The sequence below is a fragment of the Pleurodeles waltl genome, chromosome 11, assembly GCF_031143425.1.
Source record: "Pleurodeles waltl isolate 20211129_DDA chromosome 11, aPleWal1.hap1.20221129, whole genome shotgun sequence".
In the NCBI taxonomy this organism is placed as follows: Eukaryota; Metazoa; Chordata; class Amphibia; order Caudata; family Salamandridae; genus Pleurodeles; species Pleurodeles waltl.
The window spans coordinates 730,062,660-730,077,026 of NC_090450.1; positions in this window are offsets into that span (position 1 = coordinate 730,062,660).

A 14,367-nucleotide genomic window follows, 5' to 3' on the forward strand; every position below is an offset into this window, starting at 1 on the left:
AACCCGAGGATCTGGTGACTCTGACAGAATAGTGAGCCCACAAATTATTATCCTCCTGGTTTGTGTATGTTCTCAGCATGGCCACACTGGACGAACTAGTCAAGGCTATCACCCAGCTCCGGTCAGAAGTGGTATCATCAAAGGATTTGACAAATAGTCTAGCTGAGAGGGTGAGTCAGTAACAGAATAAGGTTGAGAAGAAAGAACAAAGTCCCACAGGTGTGTCTTGGCCAGGTACTTCTTCTCAGACTTCTGGAGGTAATCCGACTAACATTTCCCTCAATGTTCCTTCAGCCATTCCTTTAGCTCCCCCAGAACGCTTCTCAGGTGATCCCTTGAAAGCGCAATCTTTTCTGGTTCAAGTGGAACTTCACTTCACCTGCAGACCACATACTTTCCCCGATGCCCAGTCTAAAGTAGCTTTCTTGTTGTCATATCTGTCTGGAGATGCAGCTACCTGGGCTATTCCTCTTGTGCGTAAAAATAGTCCCCTGTTGTACAACTGGAAAAATGTTGTTCGTGAATTTGAGAGAGTTTTCGATCGTAGAACTGTAACACAGTCAGCAGATTGTGAATTATTAGACTTACGCCAAGGGAATCAGGACTTAGTGTCATATTTAGCCAACTTTAATCGGCTGGTCGCTGAGACATCCTGGTCTGAAGAAAAACAAGCGGCCTTGTTTTACAGAGGACTCAAAGAGGAGCTAAAAGACATCTTAGCGCAAATCGACCCACAACCTGCAAACTGTCAAGATTTAATAAACCTTGTCTTGAGGCTTGATCATTGTTTAAATGAATGGAAAGGAACGCGTAAAAAGACTGAAAAACATTCTTGGCATGCTCATGATAACAAAGACTCAAGAACTCCGAGAGAAAACGCCGGAACCGATGGAAATTGGAACCATCAGGAGACCTTTGACCAAAGATGAAAAGGACCTACGCAGAAAAAATAGGCAATGTCTCTATTGTGGGCGGTAAGGTCATTTCGCCAAAGATTGTCCAATCAAAACAAAGAGCAAGCGAGGCCCAGTTCAGAAAGTTGCAACCAATGCATCAGTCGAGTCGGAAAATCTAAAGCACCCAAGTTGCAGAGAAGGGTTGCTCTTGGGTGTCACCGTGGATCCTTCACAATCCAAACATCTAAAATTGGGAATAAGAGTTCAGGTCAAGAAAAAGACCTATTTCAAGAAGGCTTTAGTCGACTCTGGGGCTACTGGAAACTTTGTTGACGCCCAATTGGTTCGTGCATGGGGGATCCCATGTATTGAAAAGAAGACCCCAGATACCATCCAGGCAGTTGATGGAAAACTCTTGACTGGAGGTCCGATAACTCTTCAGACTGTCCCCTTGACAATAATTTGTGAAGGTAAAAATCAAAGAAAGAAACATAAAGAGGAACTCATCCTTGACGTGATCCATGCTCCCCAGTATGGGATCATCCTTGGCTTGCCATGGTTAACTCATCACAATCCAGAGATTAATTGGGCAGAACGAAAGATCGTGTTCTCATCAGTGCTATGTAAAGAACATTGTCTCCAAAGGACTCAAGAATCAGAAGTTCGCCATTCTTACATAGCTACCGCCGCAGAGAAAGAAGTTCAGTTGCCCAAACAGTATTCGTCTTATGAAGATGTATTTGATGAGAAGGAAGCATAGAACTTACCTCCTCATAGATCTTATGACTGTCAAATTGATCTAGTCCCAGTGGGGATACTTCCCAACTGTCGTGTGTATGCCCTGTCAGAACATGAAAATCAACATTTATGAAAATACTTGGATCAATTCTTAGAGAATGGTTTTATCCGCCCCTCTAAGTCTCCCACAGCTTCTTCTTTATTTTTTGTTCCAAAAGCGAACGGAGAGCTTCGAACTTGTATCGACTATAGGGGCTTGAATAAAATCACCATCAAAAACAAATATCCTTTGCCTCTAATTCCGGTCTTACTGGAACAAGTAAAGAAAGCAAAAATCTACACGAAGCTTGATCTTCGAGGTGCTTACCATTTGGTCAGAATGAGAGAGGGTGACGAATGGAAAACGGCATTCAAAACAAGATATGGCCTTTTTGAATACACCGTCATGCCTTTTGGTCTGTGCAATGCTCCAGCAGCATTTCAATTTTTCTTAAATGACGTTCTTAGAGAGTACCTCGATATCTTTGCCATAGTTTACATTAATGACATTTTGATCTACTCAGACAATGAGAATGAACATGTTCAAAATGTCAAGAAAATTTTGGCAGTCCCTCGTAAACACCATTTATATTGTAAGCTAACCAAGTGTGAGTTTCATGTTACCACAGTTGAGTTTTTAGGGGTTATCCTTACCGCTCAAGGTATGGTGATGGCAGAAAGGAAAGTAAAAGCCGTATCTGAATGGCCCATCCCAAAGACTGTTTGTGATGTACAATGTTTCCTGGGCTTTGCAAATTTTTACCGGAGGTTCATCAATCATTTCTCCCAGACAGTGGCTCCAATTACTAAGTTATTAAGAAAGAAAGAAAAAATTGTATGGTCCCCAGAAGCAGACCAAGCCTTTTCAACTTTGAAAGAAGCTTTCTCCACTGCCCCAGTCTTGACTCATCCAGATGCGGATCGACCTTTCATAGTGGAAGCTGATGCTGCAGTAGGAGCAGTCTTGTCACAACGAAACAAAGACACTGGTCAGCTTCATCCTGTAGCTTACATGTCTCGGAAGTTGAACAAAGCCAAACAGAACTATGTCATTGCTGAAAAAGAGCTTCTGGCGATTCGTGACGCCTTTAAAGAATGGAGACATCATTTGTTGGGAGCTAAATATACTGTCACAGTATATACTGATCATCGCAATCTTCAATTCATGAGTTTTGCCAGACTTTTGACTCCTCGGCAATTACGCTGGATGCTGTTTTTTGCCGAGTTTGATTTTGTGGTAACCTTCCGGCCTGGTAAAGATAATCGCAAAGCTGACGCCTTGTACCGCCAAGAGTCTACCACATTGCCTGCAGTTCAAACCTCCAGAGCTATCATTGCTCCTGACAAGGTCCTATGTATCATAAAAACAGAAGAGTTCTTTGAAGACATCCGCAATTCATTCACTGTTGAAAAATGGCAGGCGTGGGCCCAAGCAGATCCGAAAAGATCAATCAAGCAAGGATTACCCTTTCACGATGCTCGTTTGTTCGTGCCCACTACCAAACTTCGTAAGATAGTGTTTCATTGGTTGCATGTTATACCTACAGCAGGTCACCCTGGTACTCCTAAAACTCTTGAATTAATCCAACGCTATTTTTGGTGGCCTACCTTAACAAAGGATGTAAAAACAATGGTAAACAATTGCGAAGTCTGTGCTCGCACTAAAACAAGTCATTCAAAACCGAAAGGGTTGTTATACCCACTCCCAACCCCAAGTCGTCCGTGGGAACACATCTCTTTAGACTTTATTACAGGTCTGCCAGTGGTTCAACAGCATTCAGTAATTCTGGTGGTAGTAGATAGTCTCACGAAATATGGACATTTCATTGCCTGTAAGAAATTACCCACCTCTAGTGAACTGGCAACTATCTTACTGAATAGAGTGGTTTGCTATCATGGACTGCCAAAAGTGATCCTCTCCGATCGGGGATCGCAATTTGCCTCCAACTTCTGGAAGACATGGTGTAAAACACTCCAAGTGACATCTACCCTATCTACTAGCCATCATCCTCAAACAGATGGTCAAACGGAGAGACTAAATCAGACTTTGAAGCAATACCTACGTGCTTACGCTGAAAAAGCACTTAATTCATGGACATCAATGCTCTGGTTAGCTGAGTTAGCCTACAACAACTCCTTCCACACGTCTACTGGCGTTACACCCTTCTTTGGTTTGTTTGGCTATCATCCTGACACCTTGCCCATCACAATTCCTCAAGAAAGTTCTCTCACTCCAGCTGTGTCAGAAATCATTCAACATTTGCATCAAACTCAGAAATCGATTCAACAACATTTAGAAAAAGCCAAAAAAAAATACAAAAAGCATTATGACAAGAAACATTGTGAGGGACCGCAGTATCAACCTGGTGACAAAGTGTGGCTTTCCACAAAACATATAGACTTCAAGAAGAAGCACATGTTCGACCCCAAATGTATAGGTCCTTACACTGTTCTTCAGCAAATCAATCCTGTGACCTATAAACTACAATTGCCAAAATCATTACGGATTCATCCAGTGTTCCATACTTCCCTCTTAAAAAAGGCAGTCCAAAAGGTCCACCCTCATCCAGCTCCTGTTCTAGTACAGGGGGAAGAAGAATATGAAGTCAAGAAAGTGTTGGACTCTAAACTGAGAGGGCGTAACCTATGGTACTTAATCTCATGGAAAGGTTATGGCCCTGAAAGTAATTCATGGGTTTCCGCATCTGATGTTCATGCTCCAGTACTTGTGAGACGCTTTCATCGTCTCAATCCAGATAAACCAGACCCTAGAGCGCGCCTGGGAGAGGGGAGTACTGTCAACACCAGGATAGTGCACGCTCTACGGGCATCTAGAATGCAAAAACCCAACACTTGCAAGATAATGTAATTTATGCATTGTGATGATATGTTATTGTTTAACCTTTTGCATTGCAGAATTCCATCCAAAAGATTCATTTTTAACGTGCTTATAAATACTGTACATTTGCAATGTATTGCTGCAGACATTCAGAGTGTGTTAGGGTGTGGTCCCTTTCCAGGGCCTTCTAGAGACTTTCCCTGCAACATGCCTGGGCGTGGTTCTAGGCTGGGCCAAGACTCTATAAAAGAGAGTCAGCCCAACTTCCAGTGCTCACTATTCAGAGGTCCCGGTGCAGAGCAGCAGCTTCTTCCTGAGCTCCTGTCCCGGCGGCCTATTTGGATTTTCCAGTCTTCTGCACTCATCTCTCATTGGTGATCACTGTTTCCAGGTGGTAAGACGGTGTTTGGACATTTCCCAACACCGTAATTGAGAATTTTCATATTCTTGTTTTAATTCTTAAATGAATAACAGATTACTTGTGTGCTGCCATTTTTTGACATTTGTATGGTGGTTTGCAAATAGGGAGGACGCGCAATTTATTCCATAAAGATCTGACTTCGTTATTACATTGTTGTTCATTGCGCGCTGATATTTCTTGACATTTACATGATGTTTTACGAGTTGGCAAGATGTGCAACTCGTTTCATGAGCATTTAACTTTGTTGTTCATTGAGCAATACCTTTTCTTGACATTTACATGGTGGCATTTGAATCGGCGAAACGCGCGATTCACTTCTCGTGTGTAATTCATGCTGTTCATTGTGCGCTACCATTTTCTGGCATTTACATGGTGGCATTCGAATCAGCAACACGCGCGATTCTTTCCTTGAGTGTTTTTTCATGTTATTCATTGTGCGCTACCATTTCTTGGCATTTGCATGGTGGAATTTGAATCGACATGACGCGCAATTCTTTCCCTGAGTGCTTTTCATGTTGTTCATTGTGCGCTACCATTTCTTGGCATTTGTATGGTGGCATTTGAATCGGCAAGACGCGCAATTCTTTCCTCGTGTATAAATAATGTAAATTACTGTGCGCTACTATTCTAAGACATTTTCTTGGTAGCATTTCAAGTTGACACGTTGCGTGATTTATTCCTTGAATCTACGTTGTGTGATTTCATGGTGCACAATCCTTTATGGTGTTTAATACTCATATAAAAATCTGCAATGTGCGCAATTCACTTCCCAATGTTTTTTCTGAGATGATCACAACAATACCAGAGTTCTAGATGTAATGCTGTGTGTTCCTGATATATATTCTTAAAAGGAGATTCATATGGTTGTTTAGAAATTGCTCAGAGTGTTTCCTGATTCTCATGCTAAAGAAAGTACTCGAATCTGAAAGTCCTATTTAACTTTTCCTGTTTCCTCCTCAGGCATTCGATCATCTAAAGCCTAGTCAGTTTTAGGACTATTTTAGGGCTGTTCATGTTTTTTCGGAAAAGACGAAGCTTAGAGTTGTAGCATGGTACTGATTTCATGAGATATAATTTTGATGTTGTGTTTTAACCTTTTGCTTCCTACAGGTCTCCTTCCCAGCTGTTCCCGTCCTAATCCCCTTTTCCCCACTTGGACTCTCTTAGACTCTGTGATAAATCTAATCAGAGTATTGGAGCTGTCTTGTGGTGGAAGTGTTGGGAACGTGCACAGACCCCGAGGATCTGGTGACTCTGACAGAAACATACCAATGGCTGAAATATGTAAGGCAGCTACTTGGTCAACACCACATACATTTACTAAACACTATTGTGTAGATGTTTTAGCAGCACAGCAAGCCACAGTAGGTCAAGCTGTACTAAGAACATTATTTCAAACTCCTACAGGCTAACCACTGCTTTTACGGGAGGACTAACTGCTTTGTAGTCTATCCATAGCATGTGTATCTGCAGCTACACATGCCATCAAACAGAAAATGTCACTTAGCCAGTGTACATCTGTTCGTGGCATGTTCCGCTGCAGATTCACATACACCCTCCTACCACCCCGGAGGCCTGTAGTCGTTTAACTTAAACAACACTTGTACATATGTAGATATATAGATATATATTCCATTAGCATGGACATCTTTTTTCTTTATACTCTATCACTCCTACCTTACCCTCTGCAGGAAAACAATCTAACATGGAGTCCATGCCCATGCGCAATGGAGCCAAAGAGGAGTCGTCACTCGATCCCGTGACTCGAACACTTCTTCGAAGAAAAACAACTTGTAACACTCCGAGCCCAACACTAGATGGCAGAAGTATGCATAGCATGTGAATCTGCAGCGGAACATGCCACGAACAGATGTACACTGGGTAAGTGACATTTTCCATATATATATATATATATATATATATATATATATATATATATATACACCACCACTAAACTCCGTGTCAGGAGCTTCAATCCACACAGGGCGGTCGGCGCGCAGGGACGGAGCACCCTCGCAAACAGATTCAACACTATCTCCACACACAGTGAAGCGCCGTACTCAGGTTCACAGGGAAAAGAGGCACTTTATTTTCATTTTTTCATCACAGAGGCAAGAGTTATTTCATTCCTCAGGAGTAAATTATTTCATTTTCTTTCAAAGTATCTCACATTTTCCTGACGCGTTTCGGCTGCTGATGTCAGCCTTAATCATAGGTCTCTCCTGATAAGAAGAACAACCACGTGTTCAGCCTTCCATTTATATCATGGCTTTAAAGCCACAGAGTCTCTCTTCACGCTTGTAAAGAAATGGCTCCCTGTTGCAGTTACCCCCCACTTTTTGCCTGATACTGATGCTGACTTGACTGAGAAGTGTGCTGGGACCCTGCTAACCAGGCCCCAGCACCAGTGTTCTTTCACCTAAAATGTACCATTGTTTCCACAATTGGCACACCCTGGCATCCAGATAAGTCCCTTGTAACTGGTACCTCTGGTACCAAGGGCCCTGATGCCAGGGAAGGTCTCTAAGGGCTGCAGCATGTATTATGCCACCCTAGAGACCCCTCACTCAGCACAGACACCCTGCTTACAAGCCTGTGTGTGCTAGTGAGAACAAAATGAGTAAGTCGACATGGCACTCCCCTCAGGGTGCCATGCCAGCCTCTCACTGCCTATGCAAGTATAGGTCAGTCACCCCTCTAGCAGGCCTTACAGCCCTAAGGCAGGGTGCACTATACCATAGGTGAGGGTACCAGTGCATGAGCATGGTACCCCTACAGTGTCTAAACAAAACCTTAGACATTGTAAGTGCAGGGTAGCCATAAGAGTATATGGTCTGGGAGTTTGTCAAACACGAACTCCACAGCACCATAATGGCTACACTGAAAACTGGGAAGTTTGGTATCAAACTTCTCAGCACAATAAATGCACACTGATGCCAGTGTACATTTTATTGCAAAATACACCCCAGAGGGCACCTTAGAGGTGCCCCCTGAAACTTAACCGACTGTCTGTGTAGGCTGACTAGTTCCAGCAGCCTGCCACACTAGAGACATGTTGCTGGCCCCATGGGGAGAGTGCCTTTGTCACTCTGAGGCCAGTAACAAAGCCTGCACTGGGTGGAGATGCTAACACCTCCCCCAGGCAGGAGCTGTAACACCTGGCGGTGAGCCTCAAAGGCTCACCCCTTTGTCACAGCCCAGCAGGGCACTCCAGCTTAGTGGAGTTGCCCGCCCCCTCCGGCCACGGCCCCCACTTTTGGCGGCAAGGCTGGAGGGAACAAAGAAAGCAACAAGGAGGAGTCACTGGCCAGTCAGGACAGCCCCTAAGGTGTCCTGAGCTGAGGTGACTCTAACTTTTAGAAATCCTCCATCTTGCAGATGGAGGATTCCCCCAATAGGGTTAGGATTGTGACCCCCTCCCCTTGGGAGGAGGCACAAAGGGGGTGTACCCACCCTCAGGGCTAGTAGCCATTGGCTACTAACCCCCCAGACCTAAACACGCCCTTAAATTTAGTATTTAAGGGCTACCCTGAACCCTAGAAAATTAGATTCCTGCAACAACAAGAAGAAGGACTGCCTAGCTGAAAACCCCTGCAGAGGAAGACCAGAAGACAACAACTGCCTTGGCTCCAGAAACTCACCGGCCTGTCTCCTGCCTTCCAAAGAACTCTGCTCCAGCGACGCCTTCCAAAGGGACCAGCGACCTCTGAATCCTCTGAGGACTGCCCTGCTTCGACGACGACAAGAAACTCCCGAGGACAGCGGACCTGCTCCAAAAAGACTGCAACTTTATCCAAAGGAGCAGCTTTAAAGAACCCTGCAATCTCCCCGCAAGAAGCGTGAGACTTGCAACACTGCACCCGGCGACCCCGACTCGGCTGGTGGAGAACCAACACCTCAGGGAGGACCCCCGGACTACTCTACGACTGTGAGTACCAAAACCTGTCCCCCCTGAGCCCCGACAGCGCCGCCTGCAGAGGGAATCCCGAGGCTTCCCCTGACCGCGACTCTCTGAAACCCAAGTCCCGATGCCTGGAAAAGACCCTGCACCCGCAGCCCCCAGGACCTGAAGGACCGGACTTTCACTGCAGAAGTGACCCCCAGGAGTCCCTCTCCCTTGCCCAAGTGGAGGTTTCCCCGAGGAAGCCCCCCCTTGCCTGCCTGCAGCGCTGAAGAGATCCCTTGATCTCCCATTGACTTACATTGCGAACCCGACGCTTGTTCTAAACACTGCACCCGGCCGCCCCCGCGCCGCTGAGGGTGAAATTTCTGTGTGGGCTTGTGTCCCCCCCGGTGCCCTACAAAACCCCCCTGGTCTGCCCTCCGAAGACGTGGGTACTTACCTGCAAGCAGACCGGAACCGGGGCACCACCTTCTCTCCATTATAGCCTATGCGTTTTGGGCACCACTTTGAACTCTGCACCTGACCGGCCCTGAGCTGCTGGTGTGGTAACTTTGGGGTTGCTCTGAACCCCCAACGGTGGGCTACCTTGGACCAAGAACTGAACCCTGTAAGTGTCTTACTTACCTGGTAAAACTAACAAAAACTTACCTCCCCCAGGAACTGTGAAAATTGCACTGTGTCCACTTTTAAAAGTAGCTATTTGTGAATAACTTGAAAAGTATACATGCAATTGAAATGATTCAAAGTTCCTAATGTACTTACCTGCAATACCTTTCAAACAAGATATTACATGTTAAATTTGAACCTGTGGTTCTTAAAATAAACTAAGAAAAGATATTTTTCTATAACAAAACCTATTAGCTGGATTTGTCTCTGAGTGTGTGTACCTCATTTATTGTCTATGTGTATGTACAACAAATGCTTAACACTACTCCTTGGATAAGCCTACTGCTCGACCACACTACCACAAAATAGAGCATTAGTATTATCTCTTTTTACCACTATTTTACCTCTAAGGGGAACCCTTGGACTCTGTGCATGCTATTCCTTACTTTGAAATAGCACATACAGAGCCAACTTCCTACATTGGTGGATCAGCGGTGGGGTACAAGACTTTGCATTTGCTGGACTACTCAGCCAATACCTGATCACACGACAAATTCCAAAATTGTCATTAGAAATTGATTTTTGCAATTTGAAAAGTTTTCTAAATTCTTAAAAGACCTGCTAGGGCCTTGTGTTAGATCCTGTTTAGCATTTCTTTTAGAGTTTAAAAGTTTGTTAAAAGTTTGAATTAGATTCTAGAACTAGTTTTAGTTTCTTAAAAAGTATTCCAACTTTTAGAAGCAAAATGTCTAGCACAGATGTGAATGTGGTGGAACTCGACACCACACCTTACCTCCATCTTAAGATGAGGGAGCTAAGGTCACTCTGCAAAATAAAGAAAATAACAATGGGCCCCAGACCTTCCAAACTACAGCTCCAGGAGCTGTTGGCAGAGTTTGCAAAGGTCAACCCCTCTGAGGATGGCAACACAGAGGATGAAGATAGTGACTTGGAGGAAAATTCCCCCCTACCAGTCCTATTTAGGGAGAGCAGGGCCTCTCAAGCCCTGACTCCACAAATAATAGTCAGAGATGCTGGTTCCCTCACAGGAGGGACCAACAACTCTGAAATCACTGAGGATAACTCCAGTGAAGAGGACATCCAGTTAGCCAGGATGGCCAAAAGATTGGCTTTGGAAAGACAGATCCTAGCCATAGAAAGGGAAAGACAAGAGATGGGCCTAGGACCCATCAATGGTGGCAGCAACATAAATAGGGTCAGAGATTCTCCTGACATGTTGAAAATCCCCAAAGGGATTGTAACTAAATATGAAGATGGTGATGACATCACCAAATGGTTCACAGCTTTTGAGAGGGCTTGTGTAACCAGAAAAGTGAACAAATCTCACTGGGGTGCTCTCCTTTGGGAAATGTTCACAGGAAAGTGTAGGGATAGACTCCTCACACTCTCTGGAAAAGATGCAGAATCTTATGACCTCATGAAGGGTACCCTGATTGAGGGCTTTGGATTCTCCACTGAGGAGTATAGAATTAGATTCAGGGGGGCTCAAAAATCCTCGAGCCAGACCTGGGTTGATTATGTTGACTACTCAGTGAAAACACTGGATGGTTGGGTAACTGGAAATGAAGTGTATGACTATGTTGGGCTTTATAATTTGTTTATGAAAGAACACATTTTAAGTAACTGCTTCAATGAAAAGTTGCATCAGTATCTGGTAGACCTAGGTCCAATTTCTCCCCAAGAATTGGGAAAGAAGGCAGACCACTGGGTCAAGACTAGGGTAACCAAAACTTCCACTGGGGGTGACCAAAAGAAAGGGGTTACAAAGCCTCCCCAGGAGAAAGTGGGTGACACTAGAAACAAAGAAAAAGAGTCCCCTGTAGGCCCCCAAAAACCAGACCAGGTGGGTGGGCCCAGAGACACAACCCAAAACAAAGGTGGGTACCAGGGTAAGAGCTGGGATGCCACTAAGGCATGGTGCCATAACTGTAAACACACAGGGCACCACACCAAGGACACTTCTTGTCCCAAAAACAAACCCCCTAGCAAAATCCCAGGGGTGACCAGTGTAGCCATTGGGGATGACTCCTCAGATGAGGAGGTCTTCATAGCCTTCAACTGGAAAAAGGGCCCAACAGGTGAGTTGGAGATTCCAGAGGGAAGTAGACACTTCCACCACCTACAGGTGAATGGAATCCCAGCCACTGCCCTGAGAGACACTTGTGCCAGTCACACTATTGTGCATGACAGGCTGGTGCTCTCAAACCAGTACATCCCAGGTGAGATGGCCAGAGTAAGAGTTAGCCCAGACAGGGTCACTAATAGGCCTGTGGCTCTTGTGCCCATAGAAGTGGTGGAACTTTTAGCTGGAGAAGGGTGGTAGTCAGTACAGACCTCTCCCTTGATTGTCTCCTTGGAAATGACTACCCTGAGGTTAGTCAGAGCCTAAGAGAAGAACTGGTCCAGGGCCAGTCCTCTCCCAAGGATTCTGGAGTGCCTGCCTCTGCAGTAAATGCCAGTAGGCCCCAGAAGAAAAAGAAAAGGAAACAGAGTAGGAAAGGTGGACAACCTTTAGCCAAGGTTCCAGCAAGCCAAGGAGATTCTGCTCCAGTAGAGGAGAACTCCAAAAGTGGCTCTGATAAAGTCCAACCTGACCCACAAGAAGTCCTGGCTAGTCAGGCAACTGTTAAGTCTGAGTGGGTGGCTCCTCAGCTAACAGAAGAAAGAGTGGAAGAAGGGTGTTTACTACAAGATGTGGTAACCCCCCACTCTAATACAGCAGACAGGCACCCTGAACCCAAAGAAGCCTGTAACTTAGCCCCTTCCCTTGTAGGTGAAGAGCTAAAGGTGTGGTTCTGGGCACTGACAGCTGTCAGTGGCCTCTGCTGGGTGTTAGCCTTTATGGCTGCACTATCCTTGGCATGGTGGTCAGACCCCATGCCAAATAGCAAGTTAGGCCCCCTGACCCTGTTGGTCATGGTGGGGTTACTCCAGCTCTGGGTAACCTCTTTGGGTAAGCTAGGGGTGACCCTGGCTAAGATAAGATTAGCAGAGGTGGATACCTCTAAACCCAAAATAGAGAGAATGGGTGAAGACATAAAAAGAACAGACAAGAGTCAGTTCAGACTAGGTCCTATCACTGTGGAAGTAGGTCAGTTCCCCAGAGGGAATGACCTGAACAGGAGGATGTAAGGCAGAGTAGGCCCTGCAACAAACCAGCCTATTTCCTCTACTCTTCCTCGCCTGGCAGACTAGGAAGACTCTCCCAGCTTTGGCTGAGTCTCCTGGCCTGTGGGCTGGGGGGGGCTTGTGTAAAGAAATGGCTCCCTGTTGCAGTTACCCCCCACTTTTTGCCTGATACTGATGCTGACTTGACTGAGAAGTGTGCTGGGACCCTGCTAACCAGGCCCCAGCACCAGTGTTCTTTCACCTAAAATGTACCATTGTTTCCACAATTGGCACACCCTGGCATCCAGATAAGTCCCTTGTAACTGGTACCTCTGGTACCAAGGGCCCTGATGCCAGGGAAGGTCTCTAAGGGCTGCAGCATGTATTATGCCACCCTAGAGACCCCTCACTCAGCACAGACACCCTGCTTACAAGCCTGTGTGTGCTAGTGAGAACAAAATGAGTAAGTCGACATGGCACTCCCCTCAGGGTGCCATGCCAGCCTCTCACTGCCTATGCAAGTATAGGTCAGTCACCCCTCTAGCAGGCCTTACAGCCCTAAGGCAGGGTGCACTATACCATAGGTGAGGGTACCAGTGCATGAGCATGGTACCCCTACAGTGTCTAAACAAAACCTTAGACATTGTAAGTGCAGGGTAGCCATAAGAGTATATGGTCTGGGAGTTTGTCAAACACGAACTCCACAGCACCATAATGGCTACACTGAAAACTGGGAAGTTTGGTATCAAACTTCTCAGCACAATAAATGCACACTGATGCCAGTGTACATTTTATTGCAAAATACACCCCAGAGGGCACCTTAGAGGTGCCCCCTGAAACTTAACCGACTGTCTGTGTAGGCTGACTAGTTCCAGCAGCCTGCCACACTAGAGACATGTTGCTGGCCCCATGGGGAGAGTGCCTTTGTCACTCTGAGGCCAGTAACAAAGCCTGCACTGGGTGGAGATGCTAACACCTCCCCCAGGCAGGAGCTGTAACACCTGGCGGTGAGCCTCAAAGGCTCACCCCTTTGTCACAGCCCAGCAGGGCACTCCAGCTTAGTGGAGTTGCCCGCCCCCTCCGGCCACGGCCCCCACTTTTGGCGGCAAGGCTGGAGGGAACAAAGAAAGCAACAAGGAGGAGTCACTGGCCAGTCAGGACAGCCCCTAAGGTGTCCTGAGCTGAGGTGACTCTAACTTTTAGAAATCCTCCATCTTGCAGATGGAGGATTCCCCCAATAGGGTTAGGATTGTGACCCCCTCCCCTTGGGAGGAGGCACAAAGGGGGTGTACCCACCCTCAGGGCTAGTAGCCATTGGCTACTAACCCCCCAGACCTAAACACGCCCTTAAATTTAGTATTTAAGGGCTACCCTGAACCCTAGAAAATTAGATTCCTGCAACAACAAGAAGAAGGACTGCCTAGCTGAAAACCCCTGCAGAGGAAGACCAGAAGACAACAACTGCCTTGGCTCCAGAAACTCACCGGCCTGTCTCCTGCCTTCCAAAGAACTCTGCTCCAGCGACGCCTTCCAAAGGGACCAGCGACCTCTGAATCCTCTGAGGACTGCCCTGCTTCGACGACGACAAGAAACTCCCGAGGACAGCGGACCTGCTCCAAAAAGACTGCAACTTTATCCAAAGGAGCAGCTTTAAAGAACCCTGCAATCTCCCCGCAAGAAGCGTGAGACTTGCAACACTGCACCCGGCGACCCCGACTCGGCTGGTGGAGAACCAACACCTCAGGGAGGACCCCCGGACTACTCTACGACTGTGAGTACCAAAACCTGTCCCCCC